This window comes from Lissotriton helveticus, chromosome 11, assembly GCF_964261635.1.
Source record: "Lissotriton helveticus chromosome 11, aLisHel1.1, whole genome shotgun sequence".
NCBI lineage: Eukaryota > Metazoa > Chordata > Amphibia > Caudata > Salamandridae > Lissotriton > Lissotriton helveticus.
This window is the reverse complement of record NC_136072.1, coordinates 649,489,195-649,506,746: the sequence shown is the minus strand read 5'-3', so window position 1 is coordinate 649,506,746 and position 17,552 is coordinate 649,489,195. Positions and strand designations below refer to the sequence as shown.

At 45.4% G+C, this 17,552-nt stretch overlaps 1 protein-coding gene across 3 annotated transcripts in view; it reads left to right on the top strand.

The window, feature by feature from the left end:
- The window catches only part of LOC144791728 (uncharacterized), a 175,009-nt gene that overhangs the window by 152,939 nt on the left and 4,518 nt on the right, over positions 1 to 17,552 (top strand). Inside the window, exon 8 of one of the 3 annotated variants that reach the window (XR_013602455.1) lies at positions 1,060 to 1,258. The exons of the other annotated variants lie outside the window; for them this stretch is intronic. The gene's annotated coding sequence lies outside the window, so the exon portion shown is untranslated. The remainder of the gene's footprint in view (positions 1 to 1,059; positions 1,259 to 17,552) is intronic. 3 annotated transcript variants of the gene reach the window in all.

Genomic DNA, 17,552 nt, shown 5'->3' with positions numbered 1-17,552 from the left:
CACTATGGAAAGAAATATTAGGCTACTCTTTTTGTCATTTGGCCCACGGCTGTGATTGTTGAGGCTAGGACTATTAGATTATCAAGTACTTGCAAGATTGAAATGGTACTTTGTTTAACAATGTCCGAGGTCGGCGAAGTTGGCTATCATATTCTTTTGCAAACAAAAGAACAACCTTGTTAACTCAGTGGCACTGGAGGCTACAGAGCACTCAAACAAGCACTTGCTTATCAGTGTTAATGAGCATCATTTGAAATGGGATGGCTATCCCTGAGCTATACAGCTGGGCTACCAGCCTTGCATGCCAGCTCTCTGCATTATACTTGACAAATTAGTACAGGATCAGGTAGTCGTTCATGAGGCAGATGAGACATTAACAAGTTATGACCTAATTTGTGATGTGCATACAGACCATGACGTGAGAATTATTGTCCATCATTTTATATATTAAACTTTAAAAAATGCAAATAAAAAAATCACTCATTTTTAGAGTGGGGTTTTCAGTCATGTTCTTTATCAGTCACGTGCTTTATCATGACTGATTTAGCTAATTGGAAGAACCATGCCTTCAAACTGTAAAACACATGTATTTTAAAATGTATTCCTAGATCGCCGCATGCAAATAGTAGATATTGTAATTCTTCATAAGAACACGACGTCTAAGTGCAAATATATCTATCCAACCTAAGAATGATGTGAGTGAAGTATGAAAAAAGGAAATAGCGAAGTAAAGGAAGTTTAAACACAAAAATGAACTGTCTATTACCATTGATCTTGTAAATGGACACAATAAAAAGATCATCAAGAGAAATAACAAATAGAGCTCAGAAAATGCATAATAGATAACAATCGGAAGAAAAAGAAGAGTAGGTCATAATTATCTGTCAATACGTGCAGATTGTTATGGCGAGATAGTAACCATGACAAGCAATCTACAAAAATAACAGGAAAAAAAACACACATGCTGAAGTATGAAGAAAAAAATTTTGTACAGATCCATCCATTGTGATTGAAAAACAAATATTAAACCGTTCTAAAAAATTCTTTTATTTCCTTCAGAATTCTGGGAAATCCTGAAGGGGAAAGGCAAAGAAACCGAGACTACTAACTGCAGAAATCCCACAGATGAGAGAAATGAGTACTGTACCCAAGAGATGCTAAAGTGAAATAATATGGATAAATAGTTGTTGAGAAGATCAAAACACCCAACCTCATGTTCACCAGCAGACAGATGCAGACGCAAAAATCAATAAAAATGGTAATGCAGTGATGGATGAAAATATAAAACTGCAAATTCTCAGTCTAGCAACTGCTGTAGAAAAATCTCAAAAAGGTATTAGTAGTTCGCTGCAAGCGACCCAAGTGGGTGGCACTCAGCGGTTGTAGAGTCCTCATATGCGAAGGTTCTTGGCGGCTCCTCTTTGCAAGGTAAGTCTCTGGTTCCTCTCAAGGTGGGTGGGGGCAGTGGTGTGTAGATCGTACTGGGCTGGTGCGCAGTGTCCCACAGCGGCCTCACTCCTCCAGTTATGACTCCAACCAGGTTGCTTGAATTGCTGATTTTGAATGATCCCCTCTGGCGTATGGAGTCCCCGTATCCTCACAGTACACAAAGTGCGGTTTGATTGGTACATTAAAGTCCTTGGCGGTGGCCCTTCTTGGCATGTGTGGTCAGAGCCTACTACTGTACATGGGCTACAGCCATTACAGCATGGCCGTCTAATCACAGTAGACCCTCCTGGCTTACGGGGTCGCCGCTCCCCACTACACACAGGCTCTGGGCTGATCGCTGCAGCAATGCACACAGCTTAATTCATTGGAGGCCCTCCTCTGGCATACGAGGGTCACTAATTCATCCTGCACACAGGCAACAACTCGATTGTTTCAACAGTAATCTCACATCTCGCACAGAGAGTCCACTCGACAGGGCTTCCCACTGGACCTCTCTCCCCCCAAAAGCTCTATTCTTCCTCACAGGCACTTTGATCTTGGCATGCAGACAGACACTCATGCTCCAGGCCAGGTGGTTTCGGATTTCTTGCGTGATGTCCCCTCGCCCAGTAGGGAGACTAACAGGCCTTGGTTCCCAGTTCTATAGGCAGAAGTCTTGCAGAGCTTTCCACCTCACACAGTCCTTCTGGCTACTTGGCAGATGACTGTTTTTGGGGTCTCAAGCTCCCCTTCTTATAGTCGATTTTCAGACATCAAATGTGATTTAGAGTCTGAGTCTTTGAAGTCTTGAAAACAGTGTGTTTCAGCAACGGAGACTCCCAACGCTTATAGGTCCACAACACAGTCCATGGAAGTACTACTCAAAGGCACATATGCATTCAGCACATGCAGTCACCATGCACGCAGTGCTCAGTGCTACATAAACCCTTTTTCGTATTTTACCCTTCCCAGTCACACATACAATCACACATACACCCAGATGCAGAACCTTAACTCAGAGAGCCTGTAGGCCTCACTCTAGTGACAGGTTAAAAAGGACCTGTTCACGTCTACTGATTACTACACGATGTGCTGCCACCACGGCACTTGTGCTGCTTAACTCCTGGTTATGGCAGTAGCTTCTCAGCACTGTCAGGGTAGCTCTTTGGGTGCCCCTCCAGGTCCAACAAGATCGTAGTCTGTGAGATATTTGGCAGACTAGGGACTGCGAAGTATGGACGTCTAGCAGAAAGGCTGATGACTGTGATTTATGTGTCTCAACATAAAATCTAGAAGACTTTATCCAAAACACAGTTAATTGATAACAGTGACAATGTATGGGCTAGAAAGAGGTAAGACGTTTGCCTCCAGGACTTATGAAGTAAAGTAAATGTGGTAAATAAATGTTTGGGCATGTGTAGCTGTAGATGCACATGCTCTGCATGCTCCTGTCATCTATTGTTGGGCTCAAACTTGTTTTTCTTGGAAGAAGTCTTTCGAGTCACGAGGTATAGTGACTCCTCCTTTGACCAATAAAGTGCATGGACATCAGCTTAATTATTAGATTGTTTTCTTCCGCCGTAGGACTCTGAGTTGACTTGTGTCGTTAGTCATCGGGCCTTTGTCTCATTTGCTCCTGTTAGGTAGAGACAATCATTTTTCTTTGTTTGCAGTTTCCATCGTCTCTGGTATAGTACTTCTATCGGGTCAGTGACTCCGTTTTCTACGACTTGTTTGGGGTGTTGCCCCTCTCTGGCCTGGTCCATTAGGTTTCAGCCTCGACAATGTGCAGACCGTGATGGAAAAACATCCTTTGTTACTGTCCACAATACCACTCCAAGTATCTGTGGACAGAACAACACTCGGTCTGCACCCTCTGCTTGTCGCCAGAGCATGACAAGACCTCCTCTTCACCCTGGATCTCCTTCCTGTCCAACAAGATCATCTGAAACTGTCTGGATTGTCGAATTGCCTGATGCACCTTGGAATAGCAGTGAGATGAGGAAGCCCCCAACATCTTTGGGGAGGACATCAAAGGAGAGGCGGATGCTGCCAAACAAGTGTCCGCCTTCAGCCTAGAACCAGATTCACCTTCAGACTTCAAGGCAACAGATCCACATCCCACACTTGTTCAACGTCAGAAGACGTCAACAGTGAGTACAGCTCCAAGCAGCTCTTGCCATCAGGTCATCCAGTGCCCCTCCATGCGTCGGGCATCAGGCATTGAGCCCATAGTTGGGGTCACAGACTTCCTGTCCGCAACTGCATCCTACCCATGGCCGGCACTGCGCTAAGGCTTCGAACCTGACACAGACTCCATCTCCGGTGCCGAGCCAGTTGCTCAAGACCCAGCCCTGGTGGGTTCTGACAGCTCCTTCAACATCCTCTTGGGTCCTTGGCGCTGGCACGGATGGGCTCTTCGGAGCCTAAACAACCTTCAGGGTGAAAACTGGGTTGGAAGCCTAAACAGCCTTGGGCGTCTAGTTGAAAATCCACAGCAGACACCAAGGCTCAGTAACTGCTGATTCTACATCTTTAGAAGGAGTTGGACACTCTGAAAAAAACACTTTATTTACCCCCACAAAAGGAAAATTACAGTAAAACCACCACCAGCAGTTCAGGAGACTCTTCCTCGCAAGCAGAAGCTTAACTCAGAGGAGCAGCTTGCATTGGAACTTTTTCCAGCTCCCAAGATGAAGAAGCATCAAGATAGGGTCTCCAGTCTGCTACCCTTTTGAACTTCTGTACCATCTCCCCCAGGTCCACCTTCACCACCTCCTCCTTCACCACCACATGGGCCTACTCCACTACCTTCTCCTTTGGGTTCACCAAATTCATCCTACGGGGAGTGGAGTTCTCTACACCCTATAGACCCTTATGATGTATTTTAGAAATGGAATTCCTGGTTGGAGGAGGTATGCAGCCAGGCAGAAATCTCCACTCTAGTCATGGTAAGCTGAAGATAGCCTGTGCTCACCCTCTGGTAGGTTGGCACAGAGCAGTCAGGCTTCTCTAAGGAGGCAATGAGTAAAGTATTTGTTCAACACACGCACAGTAACACAATGAATACACCATAAAGAGATTCCACCCATGTTTGAAAAACTAGATTGTATTCTGAATAAACCAAGACCAATATGACAAAAATCCACTGTATAGAAGTTGAGATATTGAATTTCAAAAGAATATGTGAAAAATTGCATTTAAAAGCAAATGGCGCTTTCGGGGTTACATGAGGTCACGCTGGATCGGGGCAAAGTCAAATTTCAGACCAACCCTGATAGAGTGCTGGCCGGCTACAGGACCCAACCAGGCACAGGTGAACAAAGTAAGAACACGTAGGCATCACTTTACGATGACCTTCAAGCTGCACAACCAATCACGAAACGAATCTAATGAATTAAATTATTTGCTTATTCCACAATTTTGTCAATAATTAATCATCCTTTTTAATCCACATTTCTTCTTCAATTCATTTTACTCATTTTTACTGTCCATCAAATGTTATTCAAAAAATAAACACTGGAGTGATTTCCATTTCCAAATGTCACGCTTTAATTGCAATTACCCAATGCATTTCGGGACGAATCCCTTCTTCGGGGGTGTATCTATAACACAAAAGAATAAATCACCTACTGTGTTATAGATACACCCCGAAGAAGGGATTCGTCCCTTGTAATCTCCTAGAGTCTCACCTTCAAAGATCAGTATCTGTGAAGACCGCCCAATGTGAGGCTACGGCAGCAGCGGGTCATGATAAACCTGTCGTGCAACATGCTATATGACACTTACCTACTATTTAAGTAAGGTGTCCTCCAATCACAAACGACTCTATGGCGGGAAAGGATATGGTCTCCTATTGGGTCCGCCGAGTCAGAACCCTCCTATTGGGTCCGCCGAGTCAGAACCAATCGGGTACCTAGCTTGGCGCAAACTCATTGTGCCTAAACTTGCAGTCGTTTCAGTCAGCCGGAAATGGTCCCATGGCCAATCAACATCCATTGTCTCTATAATGTGAAGTGTGTTCCAAAGAGGTCTGCTGGTTTTTCAAGAACCGGAAATGCCCATGCGACCAATCAAAATCGTTAGTTATCTTAACGGAAATGATATGTCAGCCAATTGCCGGCGAATATGAAGCCGCTAGCCGATAACTGTATTTGATTCTCGGCAACTCAATCCGTGACGAGAGAAGTGTCAAAAAGCTATGTAAGGCATCTAAACTTGCGACTAAGTTGATAGCTGATCATCTGCCTAAATATGTAATCTTTAAATCAAGTCACATACCAGCATTTAAATTGCAACAATATCCAGACACATTTATAAACTAGACATCTCACATAATTCGTTTGAATTATTCAGAGAACTTTTGTTCGTTCCAATAGTCATCATTTCTACGAAATTGTAGTATCAAAAATATTCCTACCACAAGATATTGCTATCTAGCATGACGGTATCGAATTGATATTCATATCAATACCAATTCCGAAAGTGCGGTGTGATAACAGCTACATTCTTAGACTTAAGATGTTACAATAAAACATCAAATATCACATTTAAAATCTGCGTCAAGAAAAAGTGAATCAGTGCTCTGATGGCGAGACTCCATATGGAATATTAACATTTGTGAATCTTAATAATGATACCAACTACTACATAAAGAAGGCCTGTACTGAGTGAGATTCATCTAATCAAAGAAAGTAATGTAATTCTGTCTCACAATTTAAACCAACTATGGCGGACCTGCACCTGCTGATCCATTTTGCTTCCTGCTTTCTTAAATTCAGAACCCAGTCCCCACCTCTCATACTAGGACTGATCTTTTGTATACCATGGGAGTTTATATTACTCTGATTTGGGTGAACCTCCCTTATATGCTGATAAAGGGGGGATTTGTCATCAGAATTAACTATAGCACGTTTGTGCTCCTGTATTCTTATCTTCAACATTCTTTTCGTACTCCCAATATATACCTTGTTGCAATGACAAATAATTGCATATACAACTCCAGTGCTATTACAATTGATAAACTCACTGATTACAAATCTCCGAGTAGTATTGAAGGAAAAATTCATTGTTTTGTTTATTCCCATGTCACAGACACTACATGACCCGCAGGTATAAAAACCTTTGGGTGATTGTGGCAACCACGTAGTGTTTCTTGTCAATACTGGTTCAAGGTAATTGCAGGTCACCATTTGTTTAATGGTAGGACTTCTTTTATAAACTACCTTAGGTCTGTCTCCAATTAATGATGACAAGCCCGGTACTCCTCTTAGTAAGTCCCAATTCTTACCTAAAGCTTTATATATGTGATCCTTCTGAGCACAGAAGGTAGTCACAAAGGCCAATTGTTGTCTACTATTGTCCCTGTTTTTTTGCTCTAAAGTCAGTTTTCTATCCGCTTTCATGATCCTTGATCTAGTCTTCGAGAGGTCCCTATATCTATAGCCCCTCTGTTGAAGTCTACATTGTAATTCATCTAATTCCTTGTGAAAGTCCTCATCTTTACTGCATTTTCTACGAATTCTGATCATCTCGCCATATGGAATACCCTTGGTAACTGAAGTGGGGTGGGCACTGTCTGCTCTGAGTATTGAGTTTGTGGCAGTATCTTTTCTATGTAGTTTACTCATAACCCTGTCACCTTCCACAAATAGTTCTATATCCAGAAAACTAATGCTGTTACTACTATGGTTCAGTGTTAAAGTGACATTGAAATTGTTCTCATTCAAATATTCAAAATACTGTAGTAAATCCGTAACAGTGCCCCTCCAGATGATCAAAATATCATCAATAAATCGTGTCCAAAATATAATGTGATCTGTCCATTCATTGGCCCTGCGGCTCCAGACATGCTCCCTCTCATACCAACCCATAAATAGATTGGCATAGGAGGGAGCAAACCTGGAACCCATCGCAGTCCCATGTATTTGATGGTACCATTCATTATTATACAGAAAGAAATTGTTATCTAGTATCAATAGACTCATCTCCACCAACATGTTAGAGTGGTCCCGTAAGCTGGCACTTCTACTACCCAAGAAATGATTTAATGCTCGTATGCTTTGTTCTTTTTGAATGCAGGTGTATAAACCCACTACATCAAGAGTGGCCAGAATTAGACCATTCTCCCATTTTATATCCTGAAGTTTGTTTAGTACATCTGTGGTATCCCTAATGTAGGATGGAAGATTCACCACTAATGGTTTAAAAAATAAATCAGCGAATTCAGATAAATGCTCAGTCAGGCTCCCAATACCTGAAATAAAAGGTCGCCCCGGAGGGTTAGTTCTGTTTTGTGAACTTTGGGTAGAATGTATATAAAGGGATAAGTAGGATTGATGACATTCAAGTATCTAAATTCTACCTCATCCAGTAAACCTTCTTCTTTCCAACTATGCAATCTCTCAGATATCACCTTGGATGCATTATTGATAGGATTTCCAACAACCTTAGTGTAACATGTATTGTCTTGTAATTGTTTAGAAATTTCACTACAATAGTCATGTCTATTCAGGACAACAATATTGCCGCCTTTATCGGCCTCCCGAATCACTATTCTCTGATCTGATTTCAAGTCCCTAACCGCCATTAGTTCGTCTTTGGTCAGGTTACCCTTATTTTTGGTGCGATTGATTAGTCCTCGATCCTCCAACTTATGAAATTCTGTTAAAGTTTTAGCAAAGTATAAATCAATGGATGCAAATTGAGGGCCCTGAGGAATAATTTTGGATTTGGGTTTAAGGCAACTTGAACAACTGTAATCCGTAGGGATATCCAGAAGACGCGCAACATCATCCACATCAAAACCCTCACCCTCAGTTATTGACTTTAATAAATGTACATTACATAATTCAGCAGTTGTCATTTCAGAACTTTTTATTCCAGCACTGACATTGGTTTTCTCCGGCATAGTTGAAAAGAAACTCTTTAGCTTCATTTTACTTGAAAATTTAAATAAATCTATTTCCAACTCAGTGAAATCACACATGTACATGGGACAAAAAGAGAGACCTTTTTTCAACACACTGAGTTCCTTATCTTTCAGAACTCTATCAGAGAGATTAATCACTTCTAATGTATCAGAAGCCCTCCTATTTATCCCCTGAACTTGTCCTGGCTCCTGGTTCCAATCCTTGCATTTCCTGTGTTGTCTACCCCTTCTCGTACTACAGAAGCTTTTTTCCTTCCCTTCTTTATTCTGGATATTTCGTCTAAAAAAGATGATGTTTTCGGACGAGCCCCTCCTACCGCTCCAGACAGGACCTGAGCTAGGGTTAGCATTTGGAACTTCTCCTTCCAGAGGAAGTGTTTGAGGGCCCTGAGGTCTAGAATAGGACTCAGGCCTTTGTCTTTCTTGGGCACCAGAAAGTAGCAGAAATAGCAATCACAATCTACTTCTGGCGTAGGAACCCACTCGATGGCTCCCTTGGCATAGACAGCCAAAACTTCCTGGCGGAGAAGTGCCAAATGATCCTCAGACATGCGACCGAAAGACGGTGGCATGGAGGGAGGGGTAGCCTCGAAGGGGAAGGAGTAGCACCTTCGGACTATTTTCAAAACCCACCTGTCCGACGTAAAGGTTTGCCAGTGGGGGAGGTGATGGTGAATACTGCGGCCCACTGGCGTCTGATGGCCCTGGAAGGTCGGACTAAGAAGGTTTGGAGGCGGCTGCAGGAGTGGGAAGGGTGGACTGGCCCACCCGCTGGCCCCCAGACCCACATCGCTGGGTCCCACAGCCATTCTGCGACTGGGTAGCTTGCATAAACTGGTGGCTGGTCTGGGCTAGACGTGTTGGGGTGCCCCTTCCGTAGTCACGAAGGTAGCAGAAAGCAGACTGAGGTGGACGGTTTGTCGCTGTGAGGCCCAAGGACCTGGCCGTAGCTTGAGAAACCTTAAATAAAGTGCTCCAGCGCTGAGTCTGCCTTGTCACCAAAAAGGCGACAGCCATCAAAGGGCATGTACTGTAGGGTTGCCTGGACATCCCCCGAAAAGCCAGACGTCCTCAACCAGGCGTCGCACTGAAGGGCTACTGACATGGCAATCGTTCTGCCCAGTGAGTTGGTGGTATCCAGTCCACAACAAATCATGTATTTAGCTACATCCCTCTCATCTGCCGCTGCTTGGGCGAAAACGGCCCATGCACCGAGGCAGCACCTGCACAACCGTATCCCAGTTGGAATGTGAGTATTGGCCCAAGAGGCATTCTGTATTCACAGACCGATATGTCAAGCTGGAGGAAGAGAACATGCGCTTCCCAAGATGATCCAGCCTCTTGGATTCCCTATCTGGGGGAGCAGAAGGGAATGTGCCCTTAGATGAAGAGGCTTGGATCACCAAGCTCTCTGGGTAAGGGTGTTGGGTGAGGAAAACTGGGTCGGCCAGAGCTGGGCAGTGGCGGCGAGTGATTGTCAATTCCACAGGAGCCCCTATGCTGGACTTGGACCAGGTGCCCAGAAGGATGTCAGTGAGGGCTTCATTGAATGGCAAAAGGGACTCAGATAAAGTTGACGCTGGTTAAAGCACCACCGTCAGAAGATTAGTCCTGACTGCCATCAAAGGGAGCTGCAGACCCAGGGCATCAGCAGCCCTTCTCAACACCACAACATAGGACGCTCCATCCGCCATAACCACGTTAAGGGGAGAAAGCATGCCAAGGTGTGGGAAGGTATCCAGACCACTGGCGTCGCCCAATTCCTTTCTCCAGTCCGGTTCTTCCAGCTGGTCTGCCAAAGGGTCCAGCGACCCCTCCAAGTCCTCATCACCACCCTCAAGGCAATGTGGAACACTTGGGATGATGTCGGTCCAGCTCCGGGTCCAGCTCGGGGATGAGGATGGGGATGATGTCGGCCGAAGGCACGCCCGGCGCCAGGGTCATCGTCACCAGGATTGGCTCCCAGGAAGGTTTAGTGAGGTCGACCGGCGTCGATCCAGATCCAGGCCTGGATCCACGTGGGGCCTCCGGGGCTAGAGCTGACAGCATCGAAGGCCCAGAACTCCCAATCAGGTCTCCGTGGCCCAAAGGTACACCAACGGTGTCGGGCAGCCCACACAAAGGGTGAAGGGCTTCGTAGAACGTATGAAGCTGGGCAGGGGACGCCCCGGCTCCTGGATACAGGGGAGAGGCGCGGAATCGTCCCTGAGTCAGGCACCGAAGACCAAGCCTTAAAGCAGTGGTTCCCAAACTTTGTCCACCTGCAGCTCCCTTGACCTATTGATCGTTGGATGCGGCTCCTCATTATGTTACTTTTTTTGGCGGGTGAGAGGATGTAAGCCCGGACTTGCGAGTACTTCATTTTTCTCCCTAAAAATAATTGCAATGAAGGTATTATAATCATAGATGTAGCCTAAGTGATTGACCATTTTGTCTGTGGGTTCCTTAGACCACTGCAGTTACAAAGAAAGCTGTGCACATAGGAGGAATTCATGAACGAAAATAACAGTAACAATTCACTATATAAGTAATTCCATAATTAACACCAAATGCACATTTCATACAATGCATTGATGCCATGTTTGTGAGATACTTTTTTGAGTGACGTCCTCTTGTGTGAGAAATAGGATCCTGTGAAGTCCCTAACTGCCAACTGAAACCTTTTTACTTTACTAACGATCGTAAGGATATTATCATTCACTCACTCACAGTGTGCTTTAGTTGACTAAAATAAACCTCATTGTTGTGTGCAATAAACAGTGCACATGAAATACAAAGTATTTGTTTGGATACCACCTCACAGAACAATCTTTAATAAAGACTTGGTTATACTATACCCTGGCAGGGTCTGTTAAGGCACAAAAAGGGCGTGCATTGGTTACCAGGGCGCCACTCTCATCTGGTCAAAAAAGTGAAACACGAAATGTGTAGGTTTATTTTGCAGAAGGGGAAAATAAGGATATCTGCTCTGGATGTTATTATTATTATCCCTCGCGCACCAGGAGTTGAGGATTCCAAAAAGATGTTGACGAAGTCGAAAAAGTTTAGTCAAAGAATGACTAAGGAGCAAGCTCTCTCCAGGTCTGAGCTAGGCTGGCACGGAAAAACAAAGAACTGCTGTCAGCGCACAGGGGAGGCGTCTATGTAATTACCGCAATGTCATCCCGGCGAACACGACGGATGCGGAGTCGACTTACGACACCTACGGACAAGCAGGGGTACTGCTGAGGAAAAATTCCCCAGATCCAGTCTGAGGCCTGGGGGTGATTCTAAAGTAAGGGATCTATAACCAACAGTCTCTTTCAGATGGCCCTAGCAGGGGCGCATGGAGAAGATGCCGGAGCTCTCCCACAGCCCCATGACGAGCTACCTGATTGTTTCCTACATTTCCCATAGTGGGGATTGGTATTAGTGGTCCCCCTAACCCCACTCTTAACCCCTTCCACGCTCATGACGAGCTGGGCTCGTCATGCAGTAGCCTCCTGCTACGCTGATGACGAGCCCAGCTCGTCATGAATAATGGTGTTTGTAAAGTTACAGCACAGGAGAAAAATCCCCATAGCGTTCAAGGTGTTAAACTGAAGGCATTGCCATCTATATGCTCACACAGGTGAACATTGTTCACTTTTGTGTGATCAACAGGGGGCGTAGGACCCACGGATGGAGGTGTGCGCCTCCTTTTGTTACTAGTGACACATGGCTCTGGTGCGACTATAGGTGTTCGAGGGAGTTGGGTTATTAGAGTTTGACATGTTGTCACTTGTACCCTGTTGGCATAGCTGGACATCTTGTACTACAAGAGATGCTTCATGGTTTTTAAGTGTTGTGAGAGTTGGAGATCACGTGTTGGTTTCTGTCCTTGTTTGGGGTTTTTGCTGAAGTGGGCTGAGTGCTTGGTGCAGTTTTGTCTGCAAACTCCTCCCCTACATGCCTATTCCCCTTAGATCGATGCGGCCCTAGGCGCTCAGACCTGCTTTGTCACTTGCAACGTTAACTCTCTATTGGACAAAATCAAATGAACCGCTGTCCTTCAGTCGGTGAAACAGCTACATGCCAGCCTTCTCTTCCTTAAGGAAACCCATCTTTTGGGGAACAAGACTCCCTTTCTGGCCCGCTGTGGCAATACACAGGTGTTTTACTCCGGGTTTGTGAGGGGCTCTTGAGGGGTGGCGATACTGTTAAAAGGGACACCTTTGTTACACCATGACCAAAACATGGCTAGATCCATGGGCCAAGCTGCTAACACGAACGCCCCACACCCACTGTCATCGTCCTTTCTTGAGGTGAGCATAAGACTATTGGGAGACTTCCCTCCTGGTCCATTGTGTGGGGGGGACTAAAACGAGGTTGTGGATGTGGTGATCGACTGATTCCGTGGGACTCAGGGAGGGGGAGCCGCTCGCTGCTGCAGCCCTTTTTTGCAGCCTAGGTCCTTATCAACCCCAGGCGGCTGTTTCATCCTGGTATGGAAGGGTACACAATCCATTCTGGGGCCAACAACACCTCATCCTGTCTGGATTATTTTGTTGTCACTCAGACACTTCGCAAGACATCATTGACACACTAATCTTTCTTAGGTACCTTTCTTACCACTCGCCAGTCTCACTTACATTACATGCTTGTCGGCATGGTCTCTTCAGGAGGCAGAGCTTTTCTCACACATTGGGGATACCCTAGGAAGCTACGTTGAGGAGACTCAATGCACAGCATCCTCCCCGGACATTTTATGAGATGCGATGCTGGCGACCCTCAAAGGGGAGATCACTATTTATCAGACTGCCAAGACACACAGGAAACTCAAGAGATAGGGTAGCTTGAGGTGCCTATTTGTCAACTAGAGGGGTGGTTTGCTGCAGAACCTTGCCACTCCTGATGAGGAGGCATTGACCTGGCATGTGAAGGGCTGCACGGCCTCCTGATGGACAAGGCCAAGTATATATGGCACGAGGCACAGTCACGCTTGTATAATCGGGGGATCAAGGCATTCAAGCTCCTGCATCACCTCTGCTCCACTGTCACTTACCATGGCCCAGTACCATATATCTGCGACACGCTAGGGAATACGGTTGTTGGGGAAGCGGCGTGTGGTGACAATTTGTGCATGGCTACGTGGGTCTATACGCCTGCAGTGATATTCTTCCAGAGCCACTGATCTCCAAATTTGTTGCCGACCTACCCCTTTGATCAGTCACCCTCGGTTGATAGATAATGGCTTGAGGGAGAGATGACCAGTGGTGTGCTTGGTTCGTATATGGTCTAGTAAAACGCTGGGACTCACAGGCTTCCCTGGTGAATTTCATGAGTCCTTGATGCACAAATTGACCACGGACATTGAGGGAGCAGTTACGAAGGTGGACGACAACAGCAGACTACCCCCTGCCTTTCGCCAGAACGAAATAGTGGTGATTCAGAAAGCTGGAAAATCCCAGGAACAATGCGCCTCCTACAGGCCCATTAACGCAGAGATCAAGATCTTGTACAAGGCTCTCACGGATCGCTTTATCGGGGTTATCCCTTCTTTTGTACACCATGAGCAGGCTACCCCGCCTTTTGCCGGACTGAAATAGTGGTGGTTCAGAAAGCTGGAAAACCCCAGGAACAATGTGCCTCCTACTGGCCCATTTCCCTGCTAAACACAGAGATAAAAATATTGTCCAAGACTCTCACAGATCGCTTGCTCGGGGTCATCCCTTCTTTGGGACTCCCTAAGCAGGCTGAGTTAATGTCCAAGCGGCTACACAACAGTCACAGGGTACATAACACTACTGCTCTGCCAGCATGGCTCAACCACCATGCATCTTATGGTAGATGTAGAGATGGTGCTTGATTAAGTAAGTTGGACCTACCTCTTCGCTCTTCTGAAGCGGTCCAACTTTGGCTCCACGTTCATCACCTGTCAGACTGCTCTGCACTGATATGACAGCGCATGTCCAGGTAGGCACAGCGGTGTCTGAACCATTCCCTATCGGAAGTGGCACATGGCAGAGGTATCCACTCTCACATTTGCTTTTTGCGATAGCAACAGAGCACATGGCAAAGTGGCTAAGTAATGACGCAAGTATCTGGGTTCAGTTGGAGTGCAGAGTTGGCAGACCAAATTGCCCTTTATGCAGTGTGGCAGTTTTATTTCACATACTCTGAGGCCTCAGGTCCCCAAAATGTACAAACACTACAGATATTTGGGTAGATGTCCAGCCTTTGCTCAACCCATCAAAATCCACTATTTTTCCGGTCACTGCTCTATCGCCAGATTGACGCTGAGCGGCCGATATACCAGTGGCGACCCTGGGATTTAAATACCTGCGGTTATTTATTACACCCAAAGTTGTGCTGGCCTGGACAATGAATATACAGTAGTTGTTGGACAGACTGCAGGGGGATATAAAGATGTGGTCTGCTCTTCCTCCTATGGTGGTCCGCCATCTTCAAAAATGGTGTCACTCCCTTCCCTTCTATATCATTTGCAAAATTTCCATTATACCCTTCCTAAATCTTTCTTTTCCAACCTTCATTCCTTAGTTAGGGGCTCCCTGCGAAACCACAGGGCTCCTCATGTAGCACTTACGAAATGCTTTAAGACAGATATTGAAAGTTACTACAGGGCCACCCAACTAATAATTATAAATGAATGGTGATCAGACACTCCAGGGTATCCCGTCTAAGCTACAGAGAAGTGGGCTGTCAGGGATACGGCCATTCCACACCTCCTATATGGTGGGGTAATCCTGCTGCCCCACTCCCCCCCCCCCGTCACAAGTGAGTTAATCCTGACGTGGCAGATGACCTTGAAGGACCTCGCTTAGAACAAGCGAGTAATGGGCCAGATGCCCCAATAGGAGGGCTCCATGGATCATCAGGTGGCAGAACTGTCAAGTTTTCTTGGCTGGAATACTATTTGGATCTCTACTCTGGGGGCCGTGCTTGATGGGACGACATTTCAAACTTATCAAACGTTGCAAGAGGAAAATGCCCTCCGCCGCAGCCAATTTTTTCGCTACCTACAGCTACGACATGCCCTCCTGCCATATTTCGCAGACATGGACGAACTCTCAGAATTCATCTGCTGGAACCCAAACTGCTGCAGGGAGAACTGGGTGACCCTTGGTCTGGCAGGTCTATTGATCCTTGGTCCAGAATACACCTTACTGTTTTTACAGAACTGCACTCTGCATGGAAGCAAGATCTAGGATTCTTATCCGACGATGATCAGGTGGAGTTTCAGGCCTCACCAAGAAGCACTGCGATTTCCATACACCTGCGTCCTATTCAGCTCGATTATGTGCTTAGGACCTGCCTTACATGTCACAGGCTCTGCTGGATGGTGGTGATCACCCCGTCCCTTTGGTGCCACAGACATGTTGGGGACTTTCTACAAACCACAGGGGGTGCCTCCGCTTTTGCCCATTTTGGGAGGGGGTCGTGGACTGCTTAGGGAATGTTTTAGGACAGCCAGCACTGCGAGACACAAAGCTTATCCTTATTCATATCATTGAAGGCATTGAACTGACTCAGTAAAGCATGACACTTCTTTGGATAGGTCTCACACTGGCCAAGAGGGATGTTGCATGCCCCTGGAAGGCAGAATGCCCACTGTAACGTCAGTCACTGAGAGCAGCTAGTTTACGTGGCTAAGGACAGTACTCAAAAACATGGCAAGGTTTCGGGGGAGTTGGCGGCTACAGGGGTGTAGTACTTGAGGACTAACGTTCTTCTATTCCATTCCTCAATGATAAAACCAGTTTGTATGTGGGGCCGGAACCCCAATCTAAACACGATGCATGAATATGCTGCTTTTGCTCGGGGTTGGGAGCGGGAATAGGGAGGTGGGGGACTAAGGTCACAGCACTTCCGTTGGTATGTTCTTCCTTTTTTATGTTGTCATTTCATGCAAAACCTAATAAAAGCGGTATTGAAAAAAAAATATATTAGCAAAAGAAATAAGGTCTTTCATAGGAAGCTCTGACACCCATATAACTACACAGTAGAAATCACTGTTGTGCGATATATACATGATACCCATTTGCAGTTAATAGGTTTTGCACACCTCCCCACAACACATCCTCTAGGTGCTACCATGTAACTGTCAGCTGTTTTCCCACTAATCACCCCTGCCACAGAGGTCCCTAACCCACACCCTCCCCTTGGCCATAAAGAAGGTGTTCTTTATGTCATTGCTAATTTAAACCACGTATACTCGGTTCACGCTTCAGCAGCCTCATCTGAGATTGGACTCTGGTTCTTTCTTGTATCGTCCACCCCACGTTTCTCAATGCTGTTTTAGAAGCCGAGATTCCATCTGTTTCTCATGTATTGGATGTTAAAGATGTTGCAGTTTCTGAGGCATTCTCCTTTAACAACAAATTGGCCCAACATTTGACTTGCCTTAAAGTAATGAGCTCAATGAAATCAAACACTAAGTGGGAGAAGTGAACAGTCAGATGTTGTAAACCATAAATTAATGCTACACATATACTTCCTTGTTAAAGATTGAGTCAAGAAATGAAATTCATAATTATTTTAAATATTAATATTTTTAATAATTCATCTACTTGCATACTAGTGATGAGGAAATATAATTGCCAGGCTTTAGGGAGCTAATTGTTTGTTTGCACCAGGATTACTTCGATTAATCGTCCACATTCATTTATTTATAACGTTTTATATAGCGCGAACAAGATCCTGACAGAGCGCTTTACAATAGGATGGAAGGAAGGACATAAATACAAAATTGTCATCAAGTAGGAGTAAAAGGACAAAAAAAACAGGATTCATCGTAGATTCAAGGACAATTTCACCATGGAGGGTAATACAATGAAACCGGTATAAGCGGGCAATGAAGGGGGTCACAGTCTGAGGTAAAGAGAAGCAGAAACAAATGCTGGCACAATGGACGTAGGAAATAGTGTCTTCAAACAGATGAGCCTAGCCCAAATAGGGTAGGAATTTATTCATAAGGAATCTTTTGGCTTCCAATTCGAATGCCGTCGTTGAGGAGATTCTGCGTACTTCCGGTGGAAGAGAGTTCCGTATCTTTGGGGCAGCGCCAGAGAAGGCTCTGTTACAAGTTCTCTTTTTGCTATAGATGAGTGGTTTCAAGAGGAAGGTATTAGCGCTTCTTGGGGCTCTTACACCACAAGATAGCTCAAGTTTTTGCGCAAGGTACCTGGGAGTATTGAAGTGAAGGTCTTTGTGC